This window comes from Salvelinus sp. IW2-2015, linkage group LG20, assembly GCF_002910315.2.
Source record: "Salvelinus sp. IW2-2015 linkage group LG20, ASM291031v2, whole genome shotgun sequence".
NCBI classification, from domain to species: domain Eukaryota; kingdom Metazoa; phylum Chordata; class Actinopteri; order Salmoniformes; family Salmonidae; genus Salvelinus; species Salvelinus sp. IW2-2015.
The window spans coordinates 45,146,599-45,162,457 of record NC_036860.1 but is presented as its reverse complement, the minus strand read 5'-3'; the positions used below and the strand labels follow the sequence as shown (position 1 = coordinate 45,162,457).

At 41.4% G+C, this 15,859-nt stretch overlaps 1 pseudogene; it reads right to left on the bottom strand.

The window, feature by feature from the left end:
* Positions 1 to 972: 972 nt before the first annotated feature.
* Positions 973 to 15,859, bottom strand: part of LOC111981910 (transmembrane protease serine 2-like) — a 28,289-nt pseudogene continuing 13,402 nt past the window's right edge.

Genomic DNA, 15,859 nt, shown 5'->3' with positions numbered 1-15,859 from the left:
TTCCCTCCAAACATAACGATGATCATTATGGCCAAACAGTTCTATTTTTGTTTCATCAGACCAGAGGACATTTCTCCAAAAAGTACGATCTTTGTCCCCATGTGCAGTTGCAAACCGTAGTCTGGCTTTTTTATGGTGGTTTTGGAGCAGTGTCTTCTTCCTTGCTGAGCGGCCTTTCAGGTTATGTCGACATAGGACTCGTTTGACTGTGGATATAGATACTTTTGGACCTGTTTCCTCCAGGATCTTCAGAAGGTCCTTTGTTGTTGTTCTGGGATTGATTTGCACTTTTCACACCAAAATACGTTCATCTCTTCTGACCTCAACTGTACGAATAAAATGTAGAATTTTACAGCTAGAAGAGGGTTTCCCAACTCTGTCCTGGGGACCCCAAGGGGTGCCTCCTAGCACTACACAGCTGACTCAAATAACCAACTAATCATCCAGCTATGATCATTTGAATCAGCCATGTAGTGCTAGGCCAAAAAAACAACATATTTTAGGGGTCCCCAAGGCCGAGTTTGGGAAACACTGAGTTAGAGGCTGGCTACAGCTATATGTTCAATAAATGTTTTCCACAGAAACACATTCAGAACTTTTACCCTTCAGTAGGTGAAAAGAAAACACTTCCAAAGCAATGGTCTGAGAGGGAGGTATAACAAACCTAAGCTGAGTCACTCCCAGTCCACATCTTGGCACATGAGCACATAAGGAAGCAGTCATGTCTTTGTGTTCCATACAGAAACAGCTCCAGGAAATGAATTCACAGAAAACAGACACTCCCTTATTAATCACAGATATAAACAGTTGCTAGCATTTTTTGTGTATCATATGTACAGTACCAGTCAAAAGTCTGGACACAAATACTCATTCAATGGTTTTTCTTTAATTTTCCTATTTTCTACATTGTACAATAATAGTGAAGACATCAAAACTATGAAATAACACACATGGAATCATGTAGTAACCAAAAAAGTGTTAAACAAATCAAAATATATTTTAGATTCTTCAATGTAGCCACCCTTTGCCTATAAGTCAACAGGCACCAAAAATCATCCCTGAAAGCAGTGTACGTGTCATTTATTTAGAAGCCACATTTCAGACAGGTGAATTTGATTAGCAAAAGAGGCCATCATCATTGGTATCTCCATCAATTTTTCTGCAAGGAAATTCAAAGTGGATAAAACATGTTAAAAGGTAATAATGCTTTACTGGATCCACATAATTTGTATAGCCCCTTGCCCTCTATATTTATGTATGTTTTGTGTCCTGTATGGAGTTATGCAAAACAGATGCATGTGAAAAGAGACAATAAAATGCTATATTTTCTTATATTACAATAAATCAACTGTTAGTTACTGTTAGTACCTACCTGCATTTGTTCATATATCCAGGGGAGGAAGTGGGAGACATTGCCATAGATTCCTGGCTTGTTCTTCAGAGCACAACCTATACCCCAGCTAGTGTCCCCTACCAGCCACCATAATGAACCCTCCTTGGCCACCATGGGTCCTCCACTATCTCCCTGCAAGACACAAAAGTTACCCCCCAAGTTAGCATTACGTCATGAGATCATAACTTTATACCTTCCAGAGTATGTTAATTTCTTCATTATACCACCACCCGCTCTATCATAACACAATAAGAAAACAGCAAATCAAAAGATGATATCAAATAAGAAAGAATACATGAAGCATCAAGGCATCAAGTAGGAAGTAAAAAAACTTCCCATGAATATCTATTACAAAATATTTTAAGTGTGAATCTGACCTGACATGAGTCCACTCCTCCTGCCAGTGTCCCAGCACAGATCATAGAGGTGGTGACACGTCTATTGTACACCAACTGTGCGTTACATGTGTGTCTGCTGTACATGGTGATCTGGGCCTGACGCAGGTTTTGTGACACCAACCCTGGAGTCATCGCAATGATTGTCAAGCATAAAGATTTAATACAACAAATAGATTTTATTCTGATGACCTGTCATTGGTCCTGTAATAAAAGTTGTCTTGCCATCCCTCCTAATGGACCCCCATCCAGAGATCCAGGCTTCTCGCTGGGGAGTCAGATTCACTCCGGAGTTGGGCAGACACACTGGTCTCACCTTATCTACAACACAAAACATTTAAGACTGGCTTGGAGTGTTGTACTCCAATATGACTTCCGAGACATTGACACATAAAAAAAAAATATAATATTAACCGTGTTAGGGCTCCTTCACAAAATTGAAAAGGTTGAATGCAACTTTACTATGCATTTGTGACAATTCACATCATACTGTTATTTTTCCAAACCCCCAATGTAATTTGCCATTGGAACATGTGTTTCAAATGTTTGAAATCGACCAGTGACTTACCTGACATAGTGAGGGGTGTGTTGAGTTTCATAAGAGCGATGTCATTATCCTTAGTCTGCTTGTCGTATTTTTCGTGAGAGATGATGCGTCCCACTGAATTGCCAGTGGCATAAGCCATCTGTATCTGGATCAAATAGCCAGCATACACCGTCCACTGACTGGGCTGTGATAGCCTACCATGCAAAATGACAGAGGGGTTGATCCATATGATTTCAATAATTTTCTGACTGCACCCTTTAATTTGAACGAAACCTTTACCAATGGTTGAAGTGGTCAGAAAGTGACTTTTTGGACATGAATGTCAAAATATTCAGGAGATAGAGGTGCTCAAAGATGACCCATTTTGCATACCCCACCCTACCATGAGACATCCATGTGTTCATCAGTGAAAAAAATGTATTGGGTATGATAACATTTGAAAACTTACAAACAGGGTTGTCAAACTATTTAATGATTTGAAATATTATTATATATATTTTTTTAAACTTTTAACATTATCTAAAAACGCGTAAACTCCCACCCCGTATTCAAGAGTATGCTATGTCTCAACCGATGATGGCCACAACACGAACAACTCAGTTTATATAAAATAGGGTCTAAGCTACAACATTTGTGAAAATGTGTATTTAACTTAAACATATTTAAATAATTGACGTTAAAGGCTAGACATTTATTTTTGACTTTTTTTCAAGAAATCAGAATAGTTGGACAACCCTGTTTGTAAGTTAAATAATACATTTTTTTCTTCACATTTTCAAACAGTACATTTATATTGTCAAACGGGGCTATACATTTGGGTGAGTTTTTTTCCCTCGCATGAATAACCTCGTTTGACAGCCAAAAATAAAGTGAACCATCTAGTGTTCAGCGAAATAACAACACAATGTCAAATACAGGTTGCCTTGTCAAATAATTAACATCCAATCACATTAACCGTTACTTTCTGGTGGGAAACCTTCACTCTTGCTCAGACATTTAGAAACGAAACATGACAATTTCAAAAATAAGCCACAGAAGTTTTTTGAGCGAGAATAAAGACGACTTTTAAGTAGTAAGACRTGTAAAAGCAACAAATATCATTTAATAAGAAGGGGCTAGACGCGTCTTATATTGTGACCTACCGAGTGGCTAGGACAGGCAAGCCCCATACTATTGCGGAGGACTTAATTATTCCTGCTGCCTTGGATATGGCTGGGACAATGCTGGAGGAAAAGGCCCAAAAAACTATACAGACAATGCCTTTATCAAACAACAGGACGCATCAGTGATATGGCAGGAGATGTTTTGAAAAAATTCCTGCGAATTATACAAGCCAGTGAATTATATGCATTACAGCTGGATGAGTCAACAGACGTGGCGGGCCTGGCACAGCTTCTGGTATATGTCCATTACGTTTATGGGGGGTCAATTAAGGAAGACATCCTCTTCCTTTCCAAACCACTGGAAACCAGGACAACATGAGGATATTTTTGAAGTACTGGACGGCTTTGTGACATCAAATGGACTTTGGTGGTCAAGATGTGTTGGTATCTGTACTGATGGTGCAAAAACCATGACAGGGAGACATAGTGGAGTGGTAACTATGGACACTACAGTGAAAATGGTTCACTTTGTTAAAGCAAGGCCCCTGAACTCTCGTGTATTTTCTGCATTATGCAATGATATGGGCAGCGACCATGTAACGCTTTTACAACATCCAGAAGTGGACTGGTTATCAAGGGGCAAAGTATTGACACGTTTTTTTAATTGAGAGACGCGCTTAAAGTTTTCTTTACTGACAATATTTTTTACTTGTCTGACCAATTGCATGATGACGAGTTTCTCACACGACTGGCTTATCTGGGTGATGTTTTTTCTCACCTGAATGATCTGAATCTAGGATTACATGGGCTYTCTGCAACTACATTCAATGTGCAGGACAAAATTGAGGCTATGATTAAGAAGTTGGAGCTCTTTCCTGTCTGCATTAACAAGGACAACACACAGGTCTTTCCGTCATTGTATGATTTTTTTTGTGTGTAAATAAACTCAAGCTTACGGACAATGTCAAACGTGATTTATAGCGAAGCAACTGATTGAGCTGGGTGCGCAATTACGCGGGTACTTTCCTGAAACGGACGACACAAACAACTGGATTCTTTATCCCTTTCATGCCTCCAGTCTACTTACTGATATCTGAATGAGAGCCTCATCGAAATTGCAACAATCGGTTCTGTGAAAATTGAATTTAATCAGAAGTCACTGCCAGATTTCTGGTTAGGGCTGCGYTCAGAGTTTTTTGCCTTGGTAAATCACGCTGTTAAGACATTGATGCCCTTTGCAACCACGTACCTATGTGAGAGTGGATTCTCGGCCCTCACTAGCATGAAAACTAAATACAGGCACAGACTGTGTGTGAAAAATTATTTAAGAGTGAGACTCTCTCTCCAATACAACCCAACATTGCAGAGTTATGTGCATCCTTTCACGCATACCCTTCTCATTAACCTGTGGTGAGTTATTAACAATTTTTAATGAGCAAATAAGGTTTTATGTAAGATGGCTAAATAAAGAGCAAAACTATTGATTATTAGTATTTGTGCCCTGGTCCTATAAGAGCTCTTTGTCACTTCCCACGAGCCTGGTGACAAACTCACACTCATTCTTATGTTAAATAAATGTATTGTATAGTGTGTGTGTGTGTGTGGCAGGCTTACAATGATGGCAAAAAACTACATTTGAGAGTGCGCTGACCCCGGTACACAGCTGGAGGTTGAATGTTTGAAGGGGTACGGGACTATTAAAAAGTTTGGGAACGAGGGCCTCCCGGGTGGCGCAGTGGTCTAGGGCACTGCATCGCAGTGCTAGCTGCGCCACCAGAGTCTCTGGGTTCGCGCCCAGGCTCTGTCGCAGCCGGCCGTGACCGGGAGGTCCGTGGGGCGAAGCACAATTGGCATAGGGTCGTCCGGGTTAGGGAGGGTTTGGCCGGTAGGGATATCCTTGTCTCATCGCGCTCCAGCGACTCCTGTGGCGGGCCGGGCGCAGTGCGCGCTAACCAAGGGGGCCAGGTACACGGTGTTTCCTCCGACACATTGGTGCGGCTGGCTTCCGGGTTGGAGGCGCGCTGTGTTAAGAAGCAGTGCGGCTTGGTTGGGTTGTGCTTCGGAGGACGCATGGCTTTTGACCTTCGTCTCTCCCGAGCCCGCACGGGAGTTGTAGCGATGAGACAAGATAGTAATTACTAGCGATTGGATACCACAAAAATTGGGGAGAAAATGGGATAAAAAATCAAAAAAATATTTWAAAAAAAAGAAAATAAAAAAAAAGTTTGGGAACCACTGTTTTAGGCAATCCAGTCCAAAAAGTAGCTTTCTGACCACTACTACCATGGGCAAACATGCATGGAAGGTTTTGTTTAAATGAAATGGGTTCAGTCAGAAAATTATTTAATTCATATAGAAGGACGCAGAGGAAACAGACAATAGTAAGTCCCTCTGCTGGTTTCATTGTTGTAGTGCTCCCACCACAAAATCATGCTGTAGTTTAATTTACAAAGATTTTTTTTTAATCGTTTTTATTTTGTATGTTTTTTCATAAAAATGTTGAGGACTATAATATTCCTCTACCTCCCTTGAGGAATCTCCTCTGAGAGGAACAAATGATTGAGTCTCGTCCACCACCCGGCTCTCTATCTTTAGTAGTAAGTAATACATTAGCTTTGGTACGAGGTTAGATTGAGTCACACTCACGTTTCTACACAGTGGGCTGCAGTGATGATCCACTCAGGGCTGATGATGGAGCCTCCACACTGGTGTTGGTAGTTGGAGTGCAGACTGACTTGCCAGGGCCAAGCCCCGCTCACCGCTATGTCGCCTCCTACAATACGGCTCCTAGTGGGCGCAACACTCACACCACAGTCTGGAAGCAAGACAACAACACACAGAGAAACATTACAGAATCTAACACAATTTTCTAATTTCCAAGATAATCTGGGCACCCAGAGCCAAATCTCAGCTAGTCTTTCAGGCTGTCACTAGCTACTGTAGGGCAAAGAGTGGTAGCCAGTCTGGTTCAAACTGAACAAAACAGGGATCACTTCTCTGGTGGATAAGAGAGTTTTAACCCTAAAAGCGCCAACATATTTGTAACCCTAAAGCGACAACGGCGGTCATTTTTTAAATTGGTAATGATTGCAAAGAGACTGTCTGTCAAGCAGTAACACAAAAAAATTCATGTTCTGAAGTTATTTTGATCCATTTTATCCATAGCAATTTATCATGAACATTTTTCTGTTATTCATTCAAGGTGTTGTGTTTCTGTGATACTTAGAGGTTGAGAAGTTGGCGATTTAAGCTATGACAAACCTTTAGGACCTAAGATGGCCACCGATATGGGTGACATGGGCTATATGGGCGCCGGTGCCATCACACATTTTGCTCGAACTTTGGAATACTTTGAGGTATCAACTAAGTTCCAATTGCTTTTTTTTGTTATTGTTGCTGCAATCCTATAAGTTTGTGCTCACATCAAACTGAGGGGCATTGTACAAAACCAATCAGCGTTTAGATCGTCTCTAACCAATTAGAGTATCAAAGCCAATGATGGCTCTGGCCCCAGCTCTGGTCCAACCCATCTGTATCTGGGAATGGTCAGAATTTGTTTGCATTCAATAAGATGTCAGGGAGGAAAGCAAATCCAGTGTCATCGTGAAGAAGAAACGCTAGCGGGCGTGTTCGGCCGGAGCGATGTGGATGGGTAGACAGGCTATATGTCTGTCCCAAATTTCGTGCATTTATCACAAAATGCATGATTGAGTCAACAGTTCCAGTTTAGCCTACCAACTAGAATTCAAAAGAGTATTTTTCTTTCCCCCATATTGACACAGAAATCGTACATGTTTTTTTGTCTTTAACTAGTTGTTTGACAGAGTCCTACAATTTCAGAACGATCAAAAATAGGGTTTCGATGGGGTCAACATTTCCACCAGGTGGCACTTTAAGGGTTAGTGTTTTTACTTCAGTTTGGTTGTCTACTTAAGAGAAACTATATCATCTTCATGTTTCCATAGCCAACCCAAAGTACCTGGTCAAGATATAGACCAGAGTAGTAAACCAGCTACATGTAACACTAATAATCTAAATGTCAAGGTTGTCAATCTCCTGTCAATAATGAGGATGGGATCCACCCGAATCATTTGGGTTCCTGGATCCTTTCACAGCATTACAAGGCTGCATTGAGACAATGACTTATCAATGACTCAAGCCCAGCTCATTTAATCCCTACCATTGTGTCGCTGAGTTGTCATAATGCTTCAGCAAATGTACATTATTCCGGGGGTGTTGGAAGACACAATGTAAGTAACTTATTTATGTTAGCACTGTTAGCACTGAGGTGGTGTGCCCAAGCAGGAATCTCCACTGTGTGGAGCTCACCCTGCACTAACATACTGTAAATAACCCAAGCATGTCTACCTCTGCTATGCTTCCAGTAAAGCAAGTAAAACATTAAAGCGTCCCAGAAAAGTGTTACAATTAGCCCACATTAACAGCTTAAAAACAAGGTTAATGAAATATGACATTCATATTCTGACAATTTCTGAAACTCARATAATACATTTGATGATGCAGTGATAGCAATACATGATTATAARATCTACAGAAAATACAGAAATGCCAAAAGTGGAGGTGTGGCTCTTTTATATTCAGAACCACATTCCTGTAAGGCTTAGAGAGGATCTCATGTTAAATACTGTTGAAGTAATATGGCTACAGGTTCATCTGCCTCACCTAAAGCCCATTCTTGTGGGAAGCTGCTAAGTGCTAACAGTCAGCATCTGGATGACGTGTGAAATGCATGTGATATCAATAGAGCGGTATATTTTCTGGGTGATTTWAATATTGACTGGCTTTCATCAGGCTGCCCACTCAAGAGAAAGCTTCAAACTGTAACTAGYGCCTGCAACCTGGACCAGGTTATCAATCAACCTACCAGGGTAGTTACAAACAGCACAGGAATGAAATCATCAACATGTATTGATCACATCTTTACTAATGCTGCAGAAATGTGTTTGAAAGCAGTATCCAAATCCAACTAATGTAGTAATCACAATATAGTAGCCATATCTAGGAAAACAAAAGTTCCAAAGGCTGGGCCTAATATAGTGTATAATAMGTTTTGTAGTGATTCCTATGYTGATGTAAAGAATATTTGTTGGTCCGTGGTGTGTAATGAGGAGCAACCAGACGCTGCACTTCACACATTTATGAAATTGCTTATCCCAGTTACTAATAAGCATGCACCCATTAAGAAAATGACTGTAAAAACTGTTAAATCCCCGTGGATTGATGAGGAATTGAAAAATGGTATGGATGAGAAGGATGAGGCAAAATAAATGGCAAATAGGTATGGTTGTACAACCGTTGGCAAACGTACTGCAAATTCAGAAATCATGTGACTGCCAGCATTAATAAACGATGACACTATACATCCAAGTATATCTGACCAAATTGAATTCTGTAAAGTAAGTGTGGAAGAGGTGAAAAAATAATTGTCCATCAMCAATGACAAGCCCCTGTGGTCTGACAACTTGATGGAAAATGACTGAGAATAATAGTGGAGAATTTTCCACTCCTATTTGCCATATCTTCAATTTAAACACAAGGGCGGGTCACAATGACCCGGGGACAGCGGGAGGGTTGATCACAAAGGTGGGTCATTTTGACCCAAGGACAATGGGAGGGTTAAGCCTACTAGAAAGTGTGTGCCCTCAGGCCTAGTGGGAAGCAAAACTTATTCCTCTACCTAAGGATTGTAAAGCCCCATTTACTGGCTCAAAAAGCCGACCAATCAGCAATCCGTTTGGAAGAAATTGTGTTTGACCAAATATATTGCTATTTTACAGTAAACAAATTGACAAGACTTTCAGCACGTTTTGTAGGGAAGGAYGGACATTCAACAATCACAGCACTTACACATATGACTGATGATTGGCAGAGAGAAATTGATGATAAAAAGATTGTGGGGGCTGTTTAGTTAGACTTCAGTGCGGCTTTTAACATTATCGTTCATAGTCTGTTGCTGGAAAACCTTGTGTTATGGCTTTACACCCCGTGCTATATTGTGGATAAAGATTTACCTGTCTAACAGAACACAGAGGGTGTTCTTTAATGGATGCCTCTCCTGGTTTTGTGGCTGTTGGACTTCCTGAGCCAGAGATCACAGCGGGTCGAAGTAGGCCAACACAGGCTCTCCTCAGGGATGTGTTTTGTCCCCACTCCTCTACATCTTGTACACTAATAGTTGTACTAGTTCTCATCCTGACAGACACCTCGTTCAGTTTGTGGATGAAATTGCCTTGATCAGCCTGTTGCATGATGATGAGGAACACCATGACCCGGTCCTAAATTACTTTGTAAAGTGGTGTGACGAATCACACTTGGTTCTCAAAACCAACAAGACCAAAGAGATGTGCATAGACTTCAGGAAGTGTACAACACCTACCTCTGCAACATCTATCAGAGGTCAGAACATAGAGATTGTAGAGGAATACAAATATCTGGGTATCCTCTTGGACAATACGTTTCAGTGGAGTAAAGGTACAGACCTGATCTACAAAAAGAGTCAACAGAAACTGTACTTTCTCATAATGCTGATACAAATATTGTTGATTGTACTATACGGACTCTGTTTTACAAATCTTTCATTGGGAGTATTTTAACTTTTTGTATTTGTTGGTTTGGCAATGCCACCGTCAGCCAGAGAAATATGCTGAGAAGGATTATCACCACAGCAAGCAAGGTACTTGGAGTCAAACAGACAGGCCTGGATGAGATCTTTAAGGTCAGGGCCCTCCACAAGGCTCCAAAAATAATTTTAGACCCAAGCCACCCCCTGTACCCAGACTTTGAACTACTCCCCTCTGGGCGCAGGTGTAGGGCACCCCTCGGCAGGAAAAACAGAACTAGACAATAATTTGTGCCAGGTGAGATATCACTCTAAATAGCTCAAGCTAATGTTCCTATCGACCCAGTAAGGCCAGAAGGCTTGTCTCTTTTTATTGGTATGTAATTTATGAAAGTTGTATTGTCAATTTGTTTTGTATTTAAACGTCACTTTAAACGTGTACATGGCACTGCAACACAATTTCCCCATGGGGACAATAAAGTCAGTAAAGTAACAAATCCAGGTAGAATCAGGAATTCCCAAGGGCAGCTGTCTAGGCCCCTTACTTTTTTCAATCTTTACTAACGACATGCCACTGGCTTTGAGTAAAGCGTCTATGTATGCGGATGACTCAACACTATACATGACAGCTACCACATCGACTGAAATGGAGGCAACAATTAACAAAAGCTGCAGTTAGTTTCATAATGGGTGGCAAGGAATAAGTTAGTCCTAAATATACAAAACAAACTAAAAGCATTAGTTTCGAAAAATCATTCACTAAACCTCAACTAAATGTTTTTATGAATAATGTGGTAATTGAGCAAGTTGAGGCCACTAAACTGCTTGGAGTAACCCTGGATTGCAAACTGTCATGGTCAAAACATATTGATACAACAATAGCTAAGATGGGGAGAAGTCTGTCCATAATAAAGAGTTGCTCTGCATTCTTAAAAGCACTATCAATAAGGCAGGTCCTATGGGCCCTAGTTTTGGACTACTGTTCAGTCCTGTGGTCAGGTGCCACAAAGAGGGACTTAGGAAAATTGCAATTGGCTCACAACAGGGCAGCACAGCTGGCCCTTGGATGGACATGGAGAGCTAACATGAATAATATGCATGTTAATCTCTCCTGGCTCAAAGTGGAGGAGAGATTGACTTCATCACTACTTGTATTTGTGAGAGATATTGACATGTTGAATGCATGGAGCTGTCTGTTTGATCTACTGGCACACAGCTCGGACACCCATGCATACCCCACAAGACATGTCACCAGAGGTCTCTTCACAGTCCCCAAGTCCAGAACAGACTATGGGAGGTGCACAGTACTACATAGAGCCCTGACTACATGAAACTCTATTCCACATCAAGTAACTCATGCAAGCAGTAAAATTATATTTTAAAAAACCCATAAAAATACACATTGTGGAACAGCGGGGACTGTGAAGCAACACAAACAGGCACAAACGCATGCATACAAACACACAATAACATACACACTATACACACACGTACACATGGATTTTGTGTTGTAGATATGTGGTAGTAGAGTAGGGGCCTGAGGGCAAACGCTTAATATGTTGTGAAATCTGTTGTAAATGTATTGTAATGTTTTTTKTWTTTTTTATAATTGCCTTAATTTTGCTGAACCCCTGGAAGAGTAGCTGCTGCCGATAATACAAATAACTTCTGTTGAGTTCCCCTTCCTGACTGAGTTTCTATAAGCTTTGTCCTAACCTGAAGGTCAGCTGTGTCTGTGCAGAGAATCAGTGTTATGATAAAGTAATGACTTACCAATACACTGCAGGGAGACTGCTTGTAATGAGCAGTAGGGACTGCAGGAGGAAATTACATCATGAGAGTCATRTAAAGGTTTACAGAAGCAATTCTGTATAAAAAAAAAGAAAATTCAAAACATGAAGACTGTTTTTATTTATTCCCCACCACTCAAAAAAGGTATTTTATATTTTTAAATGTTGGTATGTTTACTCCGTAAAAAAAAGTTGGACTGAATGAGATGTATTCATGTTCTCGTCACCTGCTGGTTAGCTGCCCCTGTAGAAGGGAATGAGGGTCAAAGCCTGACAGCTTCATATAGCCATCAACRGCCAAGGAGCCTGGTTTCTTTTGTGAGATCCGAACATAGGACCCACTTGGAAACAGAGATAGGTATGGTCAGCCCCTCAAATATTATTTATGTTATGTACAAAATGTTTAGCACAGAATATAATATACTCTTCTGTACAAGTGATCAGACTGCTAAACAGCAATCACTAACTCAGCGAGGCTGCTGCCCACATGGAGACAAAATCACTGGCCACTTGAAACAATGCCACTTTAATAATGTTTACATAACTTACATTATTCATATCATATGTATATACTGTATTATACACCATCTATTGCACCTTGCCTATGCCGCTCGGCCATCGCTCATCCATATATTTATGTACATATTCTCATTCACCCCTTTTAGATTTGTGTGTATTAGGTAGTTGTTGAGGAATTGTCAGATTACTTGTTAGATATTACTGCACTGTCGAAAACAAGAAGCACAAGCATTTCATTACACTTGCATTAACTTCTGCTAACCATGTGTATGTGACCAATAAGATTTGATTTGAAAGTGATCACAGTTGATCCTCTATGACATGTATAGTATGTGATCCTATTTCTCCTGGTGACCCACCTGCTGTATCCAATCTGCTGACAGGTGGCCCTGCCAATGTTGTCATTCCAGTTATCAGCACACACTGGCTTCCACGTCTGACTGTCTGATGAGTAACTCTGCAGCACAAAACCAGACCCATGAAGGCGTACTGGAAAGTAGAGACTGATGTTAGAACAGCGTTCAGTTCAGGGAGAAAAGCATGAAAACAAAAATCATATAATTAACCACAGCAAAGTGTGAACAACCCCCATATCTACATTCATTTTAACAGTGGGTTCCTGAACACAGCRTCGGTCAACAGCATACTGTAAGTATACTCAGCAAAAAAAGAAACGTCCTCTGTGTCAACTGCGTTTCTTTTCAGCAAACTTAACTTGTAAATATTTGTATGAACATAACAAGATTCAACACCTGAGACATAAACTGAACAAGTTCCACAGACATGTGACTAACAGAAATGGAAAAATGTGTCCCTGAACAAAGGGGGATCAAAATCAAAAGTAACAGTCAGTATCTGGTGTGGCCACCAGCTGCATTAAGTACTGCAGTGCATCTCCTCCTCATGGACTGCACCAGATTTGCCAGTTCTTACTGTGAGATGTTACATCACTCTTCCACCAAGGCACCTGCAAGTTCCCGGACATTTCTGGGGGGAATGGACCTAGCCCTCACCCTCCGATCCAACAGGTCCCAGATGTGCTCAATGGGATTGAGATCTGGGCTCGTCGCTGGCCATGGCAGAACACTGACATTTCTGTCTTGCAAGAAATCACGCACAGAATAAGCAGTATGGCTGGTGGCATTGTCATGCTGGAGGGTCATGTCAGGATGAGCCTGCAGGAAGGGTACCACATGAGGGAGGAGGATGTCTTCCCTGTAACGCACAGCGTTGAGATTGCCTGCAATGACAACAAGCTCAGTCCGATCATGCTGTGACATACCACCCCAGACCATGACGGACCCTCCACCTCCAAATCGATCCCGCTCCAGAGTACAGACCTCGGTGTAATGCTCATTCCTTCGACGATAAACACGAATCCGACCATCACCCCTGGTAGACCAAAACTGCAACTCGTCAGTGAAGAGCACTATTTGCCAGTCCTGTCTGGTCCAGCGCTATGGGTTTGTGCCATAGGCGACGTTGTTGCCGGTGATGTCTGGTGAGGACTTGCCTACAATAGGCCACAAGCCCTCAGTCCAGCCTCTCTCAGCTATTGCGGATAGTCTGAGCACTGATGGAGGGATTGTGTTCCCGGTGTAACTCGGCAGTTGTGTTGACATCCTGTACCTGTCCCGCAGGTGTGATGTCGGATGTACCGATCCTGTGCAGGTGTTGTTACACGTGGTCTGCCACTGTGAGGGCGATCAGCTGTCGTCCTGTCTCCCTGTAGTGCTGTCTTAGGCGTCTCACAGTACGGACATTGCAATTTGTTGCCCTGGCCACATCTGCAGTCCTCATGCCTCCTGCAGCATGCCTAGGGCATGTTCACACAGATGAGCAGGGACCTTGGGCATCTTTCTTTTGTGTTTTTCAGAGTCAGTAGAAAGGCCTCTTTAGTGTCCTAAGTTTTCAGAACCGTGACCTTAATTGCTTACCGTCTGTAAGCTGTTCGTGTCTTAACAACCGTTCCACAGGTGCATGTTATTAATTGTTTATGTTTATTGAACAAGCATGGAAACAGTGTTTAAACCCTTTACAATGAGATCTGTTGAAGTTATTTGAATTTTTACAAAATATCTTTGAAAGCAGGGTGCTGAGTTTATAATGATAAACATGATTGAGTGGAGACATACGGCACTGTGCATCTTTCTCCTCCTGGACAGTCCTGATGCCATCACACCACTGAGAGGCATTCAGGACACACACCTCCCTCGCTACAGGACCTCCCCAACACCACTGTAGGACACTGTGGACACACACACACACACACACACACACACACCACACACACACACACACACACACACACACACACACACACACACACACACACACACACACACACACACACACACACACACACACACACACACACACACACACACACACACACACACACACAAGACAGTGCATCACAGCTCTGACCATGACTATAAGGTTACTCTTCTTGGCCTTTTCAATGATTAAGAACTACTTGGTCATTTTCCTTTGCTTCCAGATACACCTATAAACTACGTAGACAACTGTGTATTTGCATTGCAAGATGATTTCGCAAGTTGAATTTGCTTATGTCAACTAGTCTTTTCATAAAAAGCATATCAAGAATGTCAACATTATTAATATGTCAACTTATGTCAAGAGCATCAATGGAGATATTGTATGAGAGGAGACTGTACGTACAGAAATACCAAACCAACGCTCCGGCTGCCCCAAGGAGAACTAAGACACTTAGGATTAAGGCCACAATACATTTACAGCGACTTTTCTTCACCACTGAAAGAGATTAGAAACAAACAACACTTAAAATACACTTTTAAAAAAACAACTAGAGGCTCTCTTGTTCTACTTTTTAACATGGAACTCTCAATCCAAGACCTAGATATTTACATATCATTTGACCATTGGTTACTTTTGTCACCCTGGAGACATGGAAAGGCTTGTTTTGCATTTGTGTGGCTTCAGATGTTGACTGCTACTAAGTGAAAACAGTACTACTTAACACGCTATACAGTGCCTTCAGAAAGTATTCACACCCCTTGAATTATTCCACATTTTGTTGTGTTACAGCCTGAATTACAAATGGATTAAATWGTTGTTTTCTCACCCATCTACACACAATAACCCATAATGACAGTGAAAGAGCTTTGCACACCTGGATTGTACAATGTTTGCACAATATCATTACAACAATTCGTCAAGCTCTGTCAAGTTGGTTATTGATCATTGCTAGACAGCCATTTTCAAGTCTTGCCATAGATTTTCAAGMCGTTTTAAGTCAAAACTGTAACTAGGCCACTCAGGAACATTCAATGTCATCTTGGTAAGCAATTTGTGTTTTTGGTTATTGTCCTGCTGAAAGGTGAATTTGTCTACCAGTGTCTGCTGGAAAGCTGAGTGAACCAGGTTTTTCTCTAAGATTTTGTGCTTAGCTCTGTTCCGTTTCTTTTTATCCTAAAAAAACCTGCCTCGTCATTACCGATGGCAAGCATWCCCACCACCATGCTTGAAAATATGAACAATGGTACTCAGA